Below are 18,530 nucleotides of genomic sequence, written 5' to 3'. Positions count from 1 at the left end.
GGGCAAGACCTTTTGGAGCTTACTAGACAGGATTTGCAATAATGTAAGAGTGGGTCAGACGCTAGAACCCAAATGAGACTTGAGGACATGAAGAAAGAGCCCTGTCAAGGAGTAGAGATCTGTTTTCAACTAATTAACATTCCCATCCTCCAGCAGAGGCTAGAAGCCTCTCCCTGGAAAAGCCCCCAAGGCTGGTGTGTGGTAAAGAGTTTTGAGAATCAGTCCTGCCAAGTTCAAAGGGGCTGGAAAACGTGTTGAGCTTTCCACGGGTTGGCACTAATGAACATAAAACTAAGCCTCCATCAATTCACGGCGATCACCCATTAATCAATCATCCTGGCCAAACAAGAAATCAACAGTCTTCAGGGAAAGATAATAGAAACCAGCATTCTCTAAAATGTACTAGCACAATGTCCAATGAACAATCAGAAAGTGCTAGACATACAAAGACACAGGATAATGTGATCCGCTGAACTTAATTATAAAAAGCAGTCATTTGAAACCAAATCTAAGATGGACCAGATTTTGGAATTAGGGGAAAAAAAAGTCTTTAAAGCAGCTGTCACACTTACGTTCAAAGGGTTAGAGAAAAATATCATCTTAGTGAGTAAACAGATAAGGAACTCAGCCAAGAAATAAAAACTAGGAAAAGTGTAAATTCTTGAAATGAAAAGTAAAAGTTATTTCAAAGGATTCTGTGGACCATTAAAATGAGAGTCTCGTTTTAAAAGATGTACACAGGCTAGTTTACTATAATTTTGGGGGGAGTACTGATGATTGAAATCAGGGGCACTCGACCACTGAGCCACATCCCCAGTCATTTTCTGTGTTTTATTTAGAGACAGGGTCTTACTGAGTTGTTTAGCACCTCACCCATGCTGAGGCTGGCTTTGAACTCGAAATCCTCTTGCCTCAGCCTCCTGAGCTGCTGGAATTACAGGCGTGCACCACTGCTCATGGCTACTGTAATATTTCTTAAAGCCTTTGATATGCTTGCAGGCATTATAAGTTGGCAAGAGGATTATAAGGTGCCATGAAGTCCACATATATTTAACTACAGAGCTGGACTCACCCAGGAACTGAGCCTTCTGAACACATTTGAGGCTTGCCTTTGGACTTTGCTACTCGTCCCTCTTCCGGCCCCCTGATCTGCCACACACCCTTCACCTCCAAAGTGCTTGAGCACTATTCCTCTGATTTGCATCACCTTCACACCTCCATATCTATCTGATTAACTACTCCTCCATCCAGGCTTCTTCCTTAAGCCTCCCCGCCAGCTCCCTCTCCTGAAATCGGCCACTCCATCTTCTGAGATTCCCTAGCACCCTACAGAAACATCCAATGAATCACCCTTTGCTGCATTTTAATTATATGTTGACACAGCTCTTTTTCCTGTGACTTCCTCGTGGGCACTGTCATCTGCTGAAGGGCAGAGGTCCACCTGATTCATCAGCCTACAATCCAAGGCCAGGGACTGGCCATATCATGAGTGTTTGTAGAGTGAACAATGTTTGACCTCAGAAGATGGCAGCCAATGGAAAGCCATGACCAAGATGACACATGCTGTAATTCTCAGGAGCGTGAAGGTGAGTCATGCAGTCCTCTGAGGCATCGGGTTTTATGGTAATTAAGAACATAAACCCTGGGACCGCTGCCAGAGCTCATATCGATACTTTATCACTTGCTGTCTGTACTCCCTGGGGCCACTTATTTAAGCAAACTTAGCCTCAGACTCCTCCTCTAACAAAGGAGGACACCAGCACTCTCTGCCTCACAGGTGGATCAAATGGGGTAATTCATGCAACATAGGTTACACAACCCCACTTGTCAAAGTACTTGGTGGGCAGTGGCCATTTATGACATTACCTCTTCCCGCGGGTCATCTGCCTGTGACCAACTCCCCTCCTAGGCATAAATCAGTTATCAATTTTCCTCCCTTTACCTTCCTTCCCCAGCTGACTCTCTGCCTCTGACGACCACGCCTTTACCAATCCTGTCTACCAATTCATCCCCAGAAGGAAGCATTCACCACCGCGAGTCCCAGCAGGCACTCGCCCACACGTATATCTGCTTATCAAATGAGCTGTGCACAAGCCAAGCTTATCCCTCAAGGCCAGATTAGATATGAGTCTGCCCACAAACCTCAGCTCCTAAATCTCCCCCTTCCCTATGGCAATATTTGTCTGGCCCACGTGGTTTGGTGTGTGCACTCAGTGTTTTCTATATGCAAGGGCCCAATCCCCAGATAGACTACAGCCTGCTTGGCAAGGACCTCAGTTCCTTCCATTGCCTTCTGTGACCACCTCCCAGACTCAAGACCAAGAAACTGGCCATTCCAGGATACTTACCATCAGACTGCCACTATGGATGTCTTTTAGAATCACAGTGATTGTACTGTAGGAGTCACATCCTCTGTAGTCCAATGTGTGGGAGAAGTTCAAGGTTTAAGGTGACTGAACATTAACTCAGTAGTGTTTTGTTAGCTAAAAAGGTCTGATGGTCCTGGGCTGCTAAGGGTCCAGGACAAGGGCAAGAATTCCATGTCCTCTCAGCTGATGTGACAGATTAAGTTCCTTCCTTCCTTACTGATGGGTGGTAGTGGTAACCCCAGGAACGTATAAAAGAAAAAAGAAATGCGTTTAGTAGCTTAGAAACAGCACCAGAGAATGGATGCTGGAAGACTGGAAGATATTTGATTGAGAAAACACACATCTCAATATAATAGCCTTTGATATTGATCATTAGGGTTTTTCCAAGCCTTGAAACTTAACCTGAACATCTTATCAAAGACTTTTTATCCAACTACCTTCTGTTAAACATTGTTGGTCAGGTGGTTTGGACACCTGCTTTCTCCTGGCTTTCCTTCATCCCAACCTTAACTATAAACAACAACAACAACAACAACAACACATTTTTAGTATTCTCTTCAAATCAGAGATTTAAAACAATATGAATTACTTCATGTAAAATGGGAGGCCTGGATATTGGAGGGAACAATGTTCTGTAAACTGTGCTTTCTACATAGGAAGGCTGTGAATATTATATCACAATATTTGGGTCATGTTACTGTAAAAGTATAAGCTTACAACAGATGTCCGTCCACATGGGGTTGTGAGGAAGAGGGTCCCAGCAGACACAGCAAATGGTGGGATATATGCTCGAAGAATTAATGATAAAGAAATGATCTGAGATAGTTAAACATGTTCATAGCCAGGTGAGGTGGTGCACAGTGACTCAGGAGGCTCAGGCAGAGAATCAAAAATTTGGGGCCAGCCTCAGCAACTTAGCAAGATCCTGTCTCAAAAATTAAAAAGATGAATAAATATTTAAGGGTTGAGGATGTAGCTCAGTGAGGATGTAGTACTTCTGAGTTCCATCCCTAAGAAAGAAAGAAAGAAAGAGAGAGGGGGGAAAAAAAGAAAAAGAAAAAAGAAGAAAAATTTCAGAGAAATAAAGGAATGAATAGAATTAGGGCAGGGAGAGACATTGGGAAAGATAAATTGGCAAATAAAAAATTGTAAATGAAATATATAGGCATTAAAATTTAAAAAGCTCAGTAGACAATATAGAGGCGATGTCAAGATGTAAAACCTGGCTGGGGATGTGGCTCAAGCGGTAGCGTGCTCGCCAGGCATGCGTGCGGCCCGGGTTCGATCCTCAGCACCACATACCAACAAAGATGTTGTGTCTGCCAAAAATTTTAAAATAAATAAATAAATAAATATTAAAATTCTCTCTCTCTCTCTCTCTCTCTCTCTCTCTCTCTCTCTCTCCCTCCCCCCCACCCCACCCCACCCCACCCCTGTTTAAAAAAAAAAAAAAAAAAAGATGTAAAACCTGTGGTTTGAAAGGTGGATCTGGGAAAATCACACCAAAGCAGAGAGAGAACAGAATCTTTGAAAAAGGAAATCAATGTAATGTGATAAATAGAATCACAAAATCCAATACAGATCCAGTAGGCGTTTGAGAAAGAGAATGGGGAGGAGGCAAAGATCGAGAAGAAAAATGGCAGAGAATTTACCAGAATTGAAGGATGAGTGTTCAGATGGAAAGAGCAAGATGGGTAAAAATAAAATCACTCAGGGTCACGACATAGTGCAACTGAGGTGTGCAGAGGACAAAGGCCAGCATATTAAGTTCTTTTGAAAAAGGGAACTAAAAAAGTGGGTCACTGAGAAGCTGCACCAGCCTCTCTTATCTGGGGCCCTATACCTTGTAGCCAGAGGCGGGAACAAGAACAGAGAAGAAGCCAGTCACTGTCCAAGCAAAGGTGGGAGTTCAGAGAGACATTTGACCCAAAAAGAAATTGGTGGTCTCCTTCACACCACTTTGCCAGGATTCATGGTCACATCTGTTGACAATGTGGATTGATTTGCATGTGTGCAGGAGGGGATGGTGTCAGGCGTCTCAAATCATCTGCAGTCCATTTCCCTTTTTGTATTTGTGCATATAAGGGTGGTGAAAATATCCCACGCCTGACTGCACAGAAAACCCAAGGAGTGTTGTAAATATCCCCGGGCCCCAGAGGCCAGCACATGCATGCGACTCTCACCTGTGGCTGGAGTTGAAACCCACTGCCATAGGACCAAGATCCTTAAGTTCAGCACTATTGACATTTTGGGACAGCGAATTCTTTGGTGTGGGGGCTGTCCTGTGTCTGACAGCTCCCGTGTCCTCTACCCAACGGACGTCAATAGACACTCCCCTCTACACAGGTGTGACAATAAAATACGTCTGCAAAGCAGTTGTCCAGTGTTTGTCAGTTTACTTTGATCTCTGGCCCACAGCTAGACCCTTGTACACCTACAACAAAAGTTCCAGAAAGTATTTCTTATTCTAGGTAGAAGTGATGTACCCTGATGTTCTGGGGTTTCCCATCCTTTCCTATTTCTCTTCGTTCTCATTACCTCTTACAGAACCTTCCATGACTCTTCAAGCCACTCCAGGGTGACTTCTGCCTCAGGAGTTCCTCCAAGTGGCTCTTGGTGAAGTTTACCAATGACCCTCCTGGTCTGGTAATCCCTTGATGGTCCTCAGCTTTCCCAAGCTCTCTGTGGCCCTGGACAGAGTTGGCCACATCCTCAAGAAATAGTCTCTTTCCTTAGCTTCCACGACATCACACCCCGTAGTTTCCTCTACTCTGTTTGGGCAATTTGGTCTTCCTTTCTCCATCTTCCTTCACCTGATTTTTATATCATTAAAGTCTCCTGCTTTCTCTCTGGACTTGGACTTCCACATTCCTGGGGTTTTCAGTACCAACCACATGCCAGTGACTCTCAAATTGATGTTCAGCTCAGACTTCTGAGCTTGACATCCACAGATCTATCTGCCTCTTACCTTTCCTCATTGATGTCCATAGACCCCAAGACAAGAAATTCGGGTCCTTTCCCCCCAACCTTTCTCTCTCTCTCTCTCTCTCTCTCTCTCTCTCTCTCTATCTCTCTCCCCATCTCAGCAAACAGCACAACCAATCCATCTTATTGCTTAAGCCAGAAACCTAGAGACCCCCTGAGTACCTCGCAGACATCCAATGGATCAGATTCTGCCCGTTTGCAAACTGGACTTGAGTGTGCCTGCTTCTCCCACTCTCAAGGCCTCCATTCTATCCTGAATCAGAGTCACTTCTCACTCCTGGAAAGGGCCCCGAGAGGCCCTCCTGTTTCCATTCTAATCCAGTCTCCAGTCCAGCCAATTTAAAATATAAATCGGATCTTGTCTCTTCCCTATTTAAATTCCTCCAATGACTTCCCTGTGTATTTGGAATCAGAACCAGAGATCTCAGGCAGGCCTAGGAGGCATGTCCTTCCTGTGTCCCCAGACCTGCATGGCACTACTGACTCGCAAGCTCATCAGCCCTAGCCAGGGGTCCACCTTCTCTTAGATCCATGATTGCTGCCCAAGCTGTCCCAGCCTTGAGTCCTTCACTCTTTGTGTTCCCTTCTACCCAGAGCACTCTATCCTCGATTTTTGCAGGCTAATTCCTGCTACTCCTGGAAATATCAGACTAGCTTCCACTTGCTCAAGAGATAGCTTTCTAGATCAACACCTCCCACCCCAATCTAAACCCAGCTCTGGTTATGCTTTCCCAGCACCCTCTCCTTTTCCTGGATTGTGCCACCAGCTTCATGATTGTCTGTGCCCTCACCAGAAAAAGGGACTACGTCTTTTGCGCTCACCTCGAGTCTAGGATAGTGCCTGGCACGAACTCACAAATAAATGAACGGTTCCAGAAACCGTAGTGGTGGGAGGGGGGACAACTAACAGAGGCTGACATTAAGATGGGTCTTTTGAGAAAATTGATGGTCAAGGGAACATCAGAAGGTAACTGATGGGCAATAAGGTCAAAAGAAGTTTTTGTTTGAAGTGGGTGTCCCATGAAATTGCCCAGGCTGTCCTCAAACTTGCAATCCTCCTGCCTCTGACTTCCAAGTAGCTGGGATGCAGGCATGTGCCACCATGCCTGGCTAAAGGGGGCTCTTTTGTTTAAAGTATCTGGAGAGTGACATCAGTGATGTAGACGTGTTCTGTGTCTGGAGGTCTTCTTCTCCGTCCGTGTCCTGAAGAAACTCAGCCAGGATACTCTCAGGCTCATGTCAGGTGGCTTCCTGAGCCTCCGGCCCTGTGACAGGGTTGCTGGCTCCCCACCCCCTCAACCCTCTTTTCCCCAGAGGTGTTTCTGGTGAACACCCCCATCTTTCTGTAAACTGAAGCCTCACCATGCTCAGTGGAAAGACGCCTTCTCTTTAGAGGATTCATTCTGGTAAGATGTAAACATGACCTTTGAGAACCGCCTGACCTGGACACCCAAGGCTTTGTTCCAAAAGGAACTAAGAATGACTTCACCATTTTCACTTACAGAATTACAAGGAGATGACGGCAGTTGTTTAAGCATCTTCCTCCAGAAAAACGTTGGAGTCACAGTCTCTGGAAATATACTTGTGGAAACCACTTCTTTTCTGTGTGTGAAATTGAATAAATCTCTTTGTTTTTCTGCGCTTCAGTTTCTTCATCAATAAAATCAATAAAGGAGCCATACTGAACTTTTGATTGTGGTTACAGGTATATGCGTGTTCAAACCTCACAGGGGACTCTTCAAATCTGGGTCTTTGGGGGCAAGACCTAGGCTTAAGGTTTTTTTTTTTTTGTTTGTTTGTTTGTTTTGGAGTACTGGGGATTAAATTTATGGGGCTTTTCCACTGAGCTACACCTACACCTTTTCGTTTGTTATTTGAGGCGGGATCTTGCTAAATTGCTGAGGCTGGCCTCAACTTATGATCCTCCTGCCTCAGCCTCTGGAGTTGCTGGGATTACAGGAGTGTACCACTGCATCCAGCAAGGCCTGTGAATTTTAATAAGGTTCTCCGGGCTGTATTGACATACACTGCTGGTTACTAGCTAATATTCTTTTAATTTCTAATATTTTATATTAATACCCATAAACTTATGTCTAATAATAGTGCAAAAATTTCCCTAGTACAGATTTGGAGAGTCCCCTTTGAGGTCTGAACATGCATATATCATTAACTACCACCAGAAATCCACTGTGGCCACCTCATTTGTTTTGTTGATGAAGACACTCAAGGTCAGAAAAACTGTTGTTGCATCTAAATTAGGATTTTTCACTAAGCACATTGGCACAAGCCTGTAATCCCAGCAATGTGGGAAGCTGAGGCAGGAGGATGAGAAGTTGAAGGCCAGCCTCAGTAATTTAACAAGATCCTGTCTCAAAATAAAACATAAAAAAGGGGGCTGAGGTTATAGCTCAGCAGTAGAGCACTTGCCCCACACTGGGTTCCATCCACAGCACCACATAAAAATAAGTAAAATAAATAAAAGCAAAGATTTTAAAAAGAACATAAAAAAGGCTGGAGATATAGTTCAGGGGTAAAGGCCCCTGGGTTCAATCCCCAGTGCCAAAATAATTAATTTATTAACTTAAAAATTGGGACTTTTCAAAAGAAACTTCAGATGAATAATTGATTTATAGTCAAAGAAATCTGAGTGCTAAGACATTATTAATCTATAATGGCTCTAACATATACTCATTGCTTAAGCAAAGCTCAGTACTTGGTTTAGGAAGAAGCTACTGAGTCTGACAAGATCTCTTAGCATTTGTGATGAGAAAGTGCAGTGTAGGAGTCACCAAGCAAGGCCACCTCATTTCATTACCAGAGGAAAGATCTTACATCAAGGATGAGAATAAAGAACTGAAACTTACGCTGGGCATGGCGGCACCCGCCTGTAATCCCAGTGGCTTGGGAGGCTGAGGCAGGAGGATCACAAGTTCAAAGCCAGCCTCAGGAGCGAGGCCCTAAGCAACTCAGTGAGACTCTGTCTCTAAATAAAATACAAACTAGGGCTGGGGATGTGGCTCAGTGTCAAGTGCCCCTGAGTTCAATCCAGGGTACCCCACCCACCCACACACACACACACACACAAAAGAACTGAAGCTTATCATAATATTGAGAACAGAAATTGCAGCTAAAAAGCAGAACATTGCTGTGGGTACTCACCTTCCCTACAGAACCCAATGAGTGAGTCAGGAAAAGCCAACCACAGAGCCACCGAGATGAGTCGGCTCAGAGTGCTGAGTCCCAGTCTCCTCATCTGTACGGAGGTGGGAGAAGGGGCTCAGCGTCTGTGGATGAATTAAATCATCGAAAGGGAATATGCACACAAGCTCTCACCCGTCACCTCTGGGCAAAGGTGAGGCAGGACCACAACTCCAAAGCTATCAAGTGCATCGTCCTTTTAAAATTAAGCCTTGAAATAGGAATTGAACCGAGCTGCAGAAAAAATGCAGCGTTTCCCGCCTTTGCGTATCCAATTCTCTGGTCTGGGACACTCCCCTCTCCAGACTTGCTATTCATCATGACCTTCTTATTTTTATCGATGGAAGCCATCTCACCTCTGCTCTCTGGCTCCAGTGGAGATCTTCGACAGATCCCAAGTCCTTCCTGCTGGATGGAGTTCACATCTCCTTTCTCCTTTCCAAGAGACTTCCCGCTTACCTCCAAGGTAGCGGGAGAAGTCAGTCCCTCACTCTGTGTTGGACTCATTCCTTCCCTGAACACTAAGCATCAGAGACCACCTTGGGCAATGGAAACATACAGGGAAAGTCAAGTTTCTTTCCTCCTGGAGACTGCATTTGGAAGGTGGGAGACAGTAAACCAATAAATAGACAATGTGTCAAGAAATGACAAGTGTTCCGAAGTTAAATATAGTCCAGTAAAGGACGGAAGAGAGGCAGGAGACAGGTGCATTTCAGAGGTGGCCAGAAAGGCCTCTGTATCCAGCTGACCACTGGGCAGAGAGCTCTGGGAACTTACAAAACCACTCTGTGCTCATGATTACCTCGGATGATGGCACGGTGGGGGACTGTTAGTTACCCTGTTAGCTCACCCTATGTAAGATGGAATCCGACAACCTCCAAACAGCAGGTAAATGCCACTAAAGGTACCCATGGCCACTGATAGAAGATAAACTGAGGCAAAATACAACTGGTACCAGTTTAAATGGGCTTCTCTTGAAAACTATGTTTCTACAGGCACACACCTGTAATCCTAGTGGCTTGGGAGGCTGAGGCAGGAGGATCGAGAGTTCAAAGCCAGCCTCGGCAACTTAGCAAGACCATGAGCAAGTTAGTGAGAACCTGTCTCAAAATTAAAAAAAAAAAAAAGGAAAACAATGGTTCTGTAAACATATATAAAATTACTTAGTACAAGAATAGACTAAATCTAAATATCCATACTGTCCAATTGGTGTTTCCCAAAACAGTTGGCCCCTGTTTTCATACAATCCATATCCTAGGATTCAATCAACCATGGATTGAAAATATTCAGAAAAAAAAATTGCACCTGTATTGAACATGTTCAGACTGTTTTCCTAGTCATTATTCAAAAAAAAAAAAAAAACACAGTATAACTACTAGTGAAGTAACGTTTACATTGTAAGATGTACTATAAGTAGTCTAGAGATAATTTAAAGTACACAGGGGCAAACTTAGGAGGATCAGAATATTGATGCCAGCCTGGGCAACTTAGTGAGACCTTGTCTCAAACTTAAGAATTAAAAAATGGCTGCGGATATAGCTCAGTGGTAGAGCACCCTGGGTTCAATCCCCAGTCCCAGAAAATTAATTCATTAAGCAATTCAAGTACACGGGAGGAAGTGCATAGGTTCTGTGCAAACACCGGGCCATGTTATGTAAGGAATTGGAGCGTCCTTGGATTTGGTATCTGCAGGGGTATGGTTCTAGAACCAATGCCCAGTGGACTCTAGTGTTTCTCCTTACTCGCTATTGATTTGGAAATGTTTATTTATACTGTATTGATTTGAATAGTGGATTCAGAAGTTTGTGGTCCCAGCCACATTCTGAGGTTCCATTTTAAGACAGATGACACGGCCTCTGGAAGGCGTCCTACCAAGTGCACTTGAGACACAGAGGAGCCCATGGACAAAGAACCAGGCAGGCCTCGGTGTAAATGGAGACGGAGCTGGAGAAGTTCAGTGACTTCCTCAGATCACACGGCCAGGAAGGCAGGAAGCCTGGATGACCGTGCGGGCAGCACTCAGCAAGTTATGCCCACAGAAAGGGGCGGGAGGAGGCAGAGCTGAAAAAGCCACATACTGTCAGATTCCATTTACGTAACATTCTCAAAATAACAGAATCAAGCTGGGCGTGGTGGGGCAAATCTGTAATCCCAGCGGCTCTGGAGGCTGAGGCAGGAGGATCATGAGTTCAGAGCCAGCCTGGGGAATAGTGAGGTGCTAAGCAACTCAGTGAGACCCTGTCTCTAAATAAAATACAGAATAGGGCTGGGGATGTGGCTCAGTGGTCGAGTGCCCCTGAGTTCAATCCCCGGTGCCAAAAAGAAGAAAAGGAAGGAAGAAGGCAGACAGGGAAGGAGGGAGGACAGAATCACAGTGATGAGAGGAATCCAGGTTGCAGACTGCAGGAAGGTGGCCAGGGAGGGTCTGGTGGTGGTGGAGCTGGTCTGGGGCACTGGCTGTGGTAGTGGCCGCAGAGTCTCCATGGGATGAGACTGCACAGAACTACACACACACACACTGACACATGAATGCATTAGAACTGGTGAAATCTGAAAAAGTTCTGTGCATCCGCCTCAGGTTGATTTTCTGGTTTTTATAGTATATTAGAAACGCACCAGTTGTGACCATTGGAGGGACTGAGAGAAGGGGATGCAGGATTTCTGTTTTAGTTTCCTACACCTGCACTTAAATGTGTAATTATTTCAAAATACAATAGTTAAAAAACAACAATAAAATCAGGTAGGCACACACCTGTATTCCCAGCTACTTGGGAGGCTAAGGTAGGAGAATCTTGAGTTTGAGGCCAGAGGTAAATTAGTGAGATCCTGTCTCAAAATACAAAAGCAAACAAAAAAAAGAAGCTAAGCACAGTGGCTTATGCTTGTAATCCCAGCAACCCAGGAGACTGAAGCAGGAGGATCACAAGTTAGAGGCCAGCCTCTGCAGTTAAGTAAGACCCTGTCTCAAAATAATAAGAAGAAAAAAAAGGAAAGCATTGACTTCCATCTCCCGTTACTGCAAAACAAACAAACAAAACAACAAAGACAAAGAACCCACAACACTAAGGTAGAGCCGGGAACCCAAGCTTCAACTACCATATAGGGCTAGTGGCTAGGACACTTGAATATGTGAAGGGATTCTTTAATTAAACAACATAATATTTTAAATGTTCTATTATTCTACAACATTTGGCTTACCTCCTTAGTGAGCAAGAATAAATTGAATTTAAAATCATTTTAGAATTATCATCTTATTTTAATGCTTACTTGTTCATAATGTAATCCACGCGAAGTGTCCCAGTTCATAGTAAAGGGGGAAATGTCTTTGAAAAAATCTGTATTGCTCTCATCAGTCCCCATTATCCTACAAATTTTTATAGTTAGAAAAGAAATCAGAAACAAATGGGGGGGGGTTAAGATGATCCTCAGGGTCCAGCGACTGAAACAGCACTTATCTAGCATGTATGCGACCCTGGGTTCAATCCTCGCCCCCTAGGACTCAGGGTGGGCTGTGGGAAGGAAGGAAGAGAGGTCTCAAGTTCACAGAGCTTTGTTCCAAAATCCATGGGGAAAGTAACTTCCCTTTTGCTCGCATTCAGTTGTTTTGACTTATCTGAAATTTTACATCATGGGCTCTGGAGGATTCTGTTTCATATTTTTTTCATATTTATTTTCCTTTAACAATCGGTGCAGCCTGTGCAAGTCTAAACAGAGTGTGGGCCAGGCCTGTGCTCAGTGCAGGACTCCCATTTAGCTTTTAAGCTCACAGGTGGCTGCTGGCAGGCAGGCCGCAGGGCCTTGCCTGAGGGCCAGAGGTACGTCTGGATGAGAGGGCCTGTCCTAGGAATCCTCCTGTCACCATAGCTTTCTTTTTCCAGAGGGAGAAGAGAGAGACAGAGACAGAGAACAGACATACACAGAGATTTTAAAATCTATTCTTGAAGTAAGATCACAACGCTTTGGCCATGTTCTTCTCCATTGAAGTGTTATGCGGTTCATCCTCAAGAGGGGATGAATTTGTTTATAGAAAGTGTGTATAGATATTTGGGGGCCATCTTAAGAGTCTTCCTGCCACACAGCACTCAGCAGAGAAGAAAACCTCTTCTATCACCCCCATTGTGCATGTGAATTTTTTTCATAGCATTTGTGGAAATGCTGAGTTTGAACATCCCCCCCAAAAGTTCCTGCAGACACCTAATCTCCAAATTCATATGTTGAGGTATCTGGAGGAGGGGCTTTGGGGAGGTAATTAGGATTCAATGAGGTCCTGAGGGTGGCGCCCCATGATGGGATTAGAGGCTTTACGAGAAGAGGAAGAGACACCTGGGTCTGCACATTCCCACTCTCTCACCACGTGATGCCCTCTGCCTTGTTATCATGCAGCCAGAAAGCCCTCACCAGGCGCTGGCACTGTGCCATTGGACTTCCCAGCCTCCAGAACCACGAGCTCAATAAATTCCTGTTCATTCATTTATAATGAATAATTTATAATGGACGATTTATATCCCATCTCAGGTATTCTGTTACAGCAACAGAAAACAACTGTGACACTGAGCAACCCGTCCCGAGAGGGCAGAGCTCAGAGCAGCTCTGGGGATCTCAGCAGAGGGGATAGTGGACAGTCCTGTATAAACTCTGCCACTTATATAACTCAGACTTTTCTTCAGAATCTAATCTCTTACTGAGAATTTCAAATGGATGAGGCCAGCCTGGGGTGGAAGTTCATGTCCACTGTGGCAGAGAAGGCTAGATCACAAAGAATAAATCTGTGTGCCTCTGGACAGGGGAGCATGCTCACAGAGGGAGGACAGGTGCTGTGCCAGACACACCTGGTGAGGCTCCAACAAGCATCTCCATCAGGAACAGGGTGGCTGTGGCTAGAGAGGATCTGTGTTGGCAACCTGGGTCCTCAGGAGGCAGGGAGGAGCATGTGTAGTCACTGTGTCACATCCCAGGTCTCTCTTTGGCCCAGGCTCAGGCCCCACACACCTGTGCATACCTCAGAGACATACAAGTCTCTGTGCATCGTGTTAATGACCAAAGGAACCTGGGTGTCCTTCCAGGGTCACAGAGTAACTAGAGAAGAGGAGTTAGCACAGGGTGGGACTCGAGCCTTACATGTTGAACCATATCTGCAAGCATGGCCATTATCAGTCGCCATCTTGGGCTGAAGTTGGTTTCAAATGTCCTGACAAGTGCCAAAATTCTTTAAAGTATTTCCAGGGCTTTGGTGAGACTTAGGAGAGAGGATTGTGTCACTTTTGTTTCATATTTATCTCAGAAATTTTTATAATTTTACTCTTATATAAAACAAATTAGCGCTTTGGGGCTGGGGATGTAGCTCAGTGGTAGAGCACTTATCTAGCAGGCACATGACCCTGGGTTCAATCCTCAGCCCTGCCAAAACAAACAAAGATCAAATTTTGCTGTTCATTGTTTCTGGTCTCCATCTGCATTGTGAATTTGTTGGTCTTGACCTTACTGAATAGTTCTGGATCATTTTTTTTTCTTTCTGGGTTCTGGGTATCCAGTACTTGTGGGGCAAGCTCTTTGCTACTTAAGCCGCATTCCCAGCCCTTGTTCCTGGAACTTTTTCAAATATAGTTAAATAATAGAGGTTGTAACACAAAGTCCCTCCACACATTGCTTGATGTCTTTTTTTCCCTGAATGGCTTTCTAAGGCTGCTAATTATCACCAAACCTTGCAATTTTAAATACAATTGAATGATGGGTGAGACGGATTTCTTTAATAATGGTGTTTATAAATGTTCCTGAACTCAGGGAAGCCCGAAAATCAATGTCAAATTACTAATTGAGTACTAGAGAGGAGAGTGAGGGGAAGGTGGAAGGAACAAGAAAAATACAGGGGTACTCCCTGACTTCAAGAAATCATCTCCCTCCTTTTCATGGAAATACCATCAAGTCACATGATGGATAATAAGTGTAGGAGAGAGAAAGAGGGGTTTTGGAGATGGTTGAGAATTTAAAAGGGCAGGCTGAGTTTTTGACTCATTTTCAAACTAGGATGTTTGCTATTAAAAAAAAAAAGTCTTAGGAATTGTAGAAAGATTAACACAGACCTGTAAAATGTGCCAGTTGGCTTGGAAGGAAGATATTGAACAAAATCACACTTAATTCTGCATCTAAGTTAAGGTGTGTGTGAGTGGTAGTGCTTGGGGTCACTGATGCTACCTTGGGTCATGTGGATTTGGAAACTGCAAAGGAATCTAGTTTTCTTAAGAAATGAATGAAAAAAACCTTCAAATAGGAGGGATCCACAGTGACAGCCCTGTGGATCAGCCCACCACCTCAGAAGTTGCTCTCTCTCCCTTCAGCTTGAAGTGCTTGCCTGAAGTTATTTGCCCTACCCTAGGCTACTTGCCTAGGTAACTAACCTAGTAAATTTAACAGGCTTAAGCCCTAGGCTTTGTGTGTTAATTCCACACCACCCCCATACTAGGGATTGAACACAGTAGCTTTACTACTGAGCTACATCTTCAGCCCTTTTAATTTTTTGAGACAGAGTCTTGCTAAGTTGCTGAGGCTGACCTCAAACTCATGATCCTCCTGCTTCAGCCTCCCACATAACTGGGATTACAGATGCGCACCACTACAACAGGTTGTTTATTTGTTTTCTTTTTAGAATAACACCAGCAGAAACCTATCAGGGACTAAGTCTGCTTATTTTTGTGCCTTATTCTTCAGTGGGGTTCCATTAGTGTTATTCTTAAAAATAAAAATAAAAAGAGGTTCACAAAGTCCAGGACTTAAGTCTGAGCAGGTTCCTTTGTGTACTGAAGATCACAGACAATACGCTATATTTCGTCTCATTCACTTGTCGAGGGCTTTGGTCGTACTCTGGACTAGATGAAGGACACGGCTGAGGACAGATTAAAAATCAGTCGAGGTGTTAGTGAGAAAGAGCTTCAGGTAGGGCCCAAAAGCATACTGGGGATGTTTCAGGAACAAAATGGTGGCAGTCCAGTTGATGTAAATGAAGCCCAGAGAACTGCAGCAGGAATGAACATCAAAGACCAGGCTAGCCAGGTCCTGGAGCCGGGGCCTCCCAAGAGCTTTGACTTTGATCCTGAGATGGGAGCCACTGCAGGAGGGAAAAGAAACATTTCATGTTTTAAATGAATCATTCTGCATCTTTGGTTAACAATAAAGGTATAAATTTATGTCAAATATAAAGCAAAGACCACCAAGTTGCTGAGTTTATATACTTGCCAGGCATGGAATCTAATCAGGGGAAAGGTTCAAGGCCTGGAAACTCATCAGGGGAAAATCTCAAGAATCAGGAAAAGTCCTGGCTTTTTAAGTGCTAGAAAGAGGGAAGCGGAGGGTGAGGTGGGGGGAGTGTTTCATGGTGATTGTTAATCAAAGGTTGAAAATCAACACTATGGGGTGGAACAGCATTGATAAAGCATGTCTCTTTGTTCACTGGGCAGAAACAGAGTTCAGGTAGGTCTTAGAAGGGCCTGGCAATGGGGTCAAAGTCCACAGACCTTTGTCAGCTTCAGTTGGTTAGCACCAGGTATGGTATAACATAGCATTCCATTTTGACATCTAATAGGCAAGTGCTGTAAGTGGAAATTTTCCCTTTTACAGGTGGAAACAGGAGGACCTATTAGGAATCTCTAGTAGAAAGCCAGGCAGCTCATGCCGCCGTGGAGGTGGTGAGATTCTGGATGTATCTGGAGATACATAAAGAATGACTCCCAGGGTGGGTGTTGACCTCTGTGGACAAATGTTAGAGTCGTCTTGGAGATAAGAAGGGCTGTGGGTGGAGCAGGTTTAGGGGAAAGATTTCGCATTTGTGTGGGTTTAAGATGTCTATTAAACCCATGAGGGCAACAGCAAAAAGACAGTAAAGTCTGGCTGGTGACATGAAGTTGAAACTTGAAAGGATCCAGATGGTATTGAATGGCAGGAGACTGGATACATTCACCTTGGGAGCCAACGAAACAGAACTCCAAAGAGTCCAACAGTATTCTTTCTTCCTGGTTCCAAATTTAATACATATATTTATATATATACATATTTGATATACATAGATATATTATCACATGTATGTGTATAATGGATATATGTGTATAGTAGAATAATGAAAGTGTTCTTGTAAGCCTTCTAAAATACTTTTGGAATGATGGAGGGGTATAAGTTGATCAACGAGTTGGGCAGAGTGACGCATACTGTAATGCCAGCAACTCCAGAGGCAGAGGCTGAGACAGGAGGATGACGAATTCAAGGTCAGTCTTAGCAACTTAATGAGACCCTGCCTCAAAAAAAAATTTTTTTTTAAAGGGCTGGGTATGTAGCTCAGTGGCAAAACAACCCTGGGTTCAATCCCCAGTACCCCCAAAATAAATAATAATAAAGAAATTGATCAACGATGTTTGAAAGTCTCACTGTGCCTAGTGTTTTGAAAAAGGCATAATAATAATCACTTTTGACAATCTTCTATGAGAAAGACACTATTCTATATGCTTTATAAACACATCTTGCTTAATATCTGCAAATTTCTTAGGTAGTTACTAAACCCATTTTACAGATAACGAGATGGAGGCCAGAAAAAAAATCAAGTACTTTGCCCAGCATCCATTCCATTTGGCTGGAATTGAAGCCAAAATGTATTTGAGTCTCTTATAACTCCACCTCCAGTGGTAATTTACTAATGTGGGTAGAGAGCAAAATGAACAGAAACTGAGGTGTCCCCACAGATTGCAACTCTTGGCATGAGTCAAGTTAGTGCGATGGTCTTCAGCCTGGAGCCCGTTCCCAAATCCCCCATTTGTCAAAACAACAATTGAAGTTTGTTACAGAGGCCTGGCTAGTGGGGGAGGGGCAACAAACCAGGTCTGGCCACTCACTCCTAAAACCACACAGAAAACTTTAATTGATATGGCCATACTGGGAAGACAAAAATTAAGATTCAGCAGCTCAGCCCTGTCTCCAGGGTGCTGTGCTAACAGGGCCTTAGGTTTTAACAGGGGAAGAGCGCACACTTTGGCAGCACACATACTAAAATTGGTACAATACAGAGAAGATCAGCATGTCCCCTGTGCAAGGACATGCAAATTCATGAAGCATTTCACAAATTAAAAAAATACAGGAAGTAAGAATTTGGGGAGGGTGAGGCAAGAGGTTAGTATAATCAAGCAGTCTTGGTCAAACTGTGGTCTGGTTGATCAATCTCTGTTCTCTTTCTGTGAGGCGATGAGGTGGCTCTGGAGAAGTTCTGTGTCACTGGAGGGTGGAGGGCAATTTCCACTGGTTGCTCAGGATGCACATTGATCAGACCTGTGATTCTGAAAGGGGGCAATGACTGGGGACTTCCAGGCACCACTTATAGGGGTCTGAAGTTGGATGCTGCAAATCTTCAAGGGGGACAATTGAGGTTAGCTAAATTACTAAGTTATTACCAGTTTTTAGATGAATGCTTCTTAAATGATTAACATGTCTAACTGCAGAGCTGAACAAGAACCAGACCCAAAGTTTAAGATAGCAAAGGAGTCAGATACAAGATGAAGGCAGAGAGGCCAGGCTTTATCCTACTTTTAGTTACTATTGGGCATATGCAGACCTGAAGAGTCACTGCTTTTAGCAAAGGTAACCTAAAATGCTATTAACTATCTAAACCTAGAGTCTCTGACTCCACAGATCTGGATTGTGGCTTGCTAATTTGCATTTCCACTGAGATCCCAAGTGCTGCTGCTAGGGATAACACTTTGAGAAATACTGGTTTAGCCCGTAGCAGGTTTTCCCTGCCAGCTAAATAGCCTCTACCTTCCACAAGCCCAGGTCTCTTGAAAGCCCAAAAGAGGAGAAGGGAAGTTCACAACTCAGCTGCAGGAGGGTCTGGAGGATCTGGAGACACTTGAGTGTCCTGGCAGGGAGCAGATGGTGGGGCAACAGTGGCTCAACTCCAGGAGCTTGCCAACATACAGGTTAGCAAGTTGTCTAAATAGTAACTTC

Source organism: Spermophilus citellus, assembly GCF_964194105.1.
Source record: "Spermophilus citellus genome assembly, chromosome: 13".
In the NCBI taxonomy this organism is placed as follows: Eukaryota; Metazoa; Chordata; class Mammalia; order Rodentia; family Sciuridae; genus Spermophilus; species Spermophilus citellus.
The sequence above is the reverse complement of the archived record's forward strand: the minus strand, read 5'-3'. Positions refer to the sequence as shown.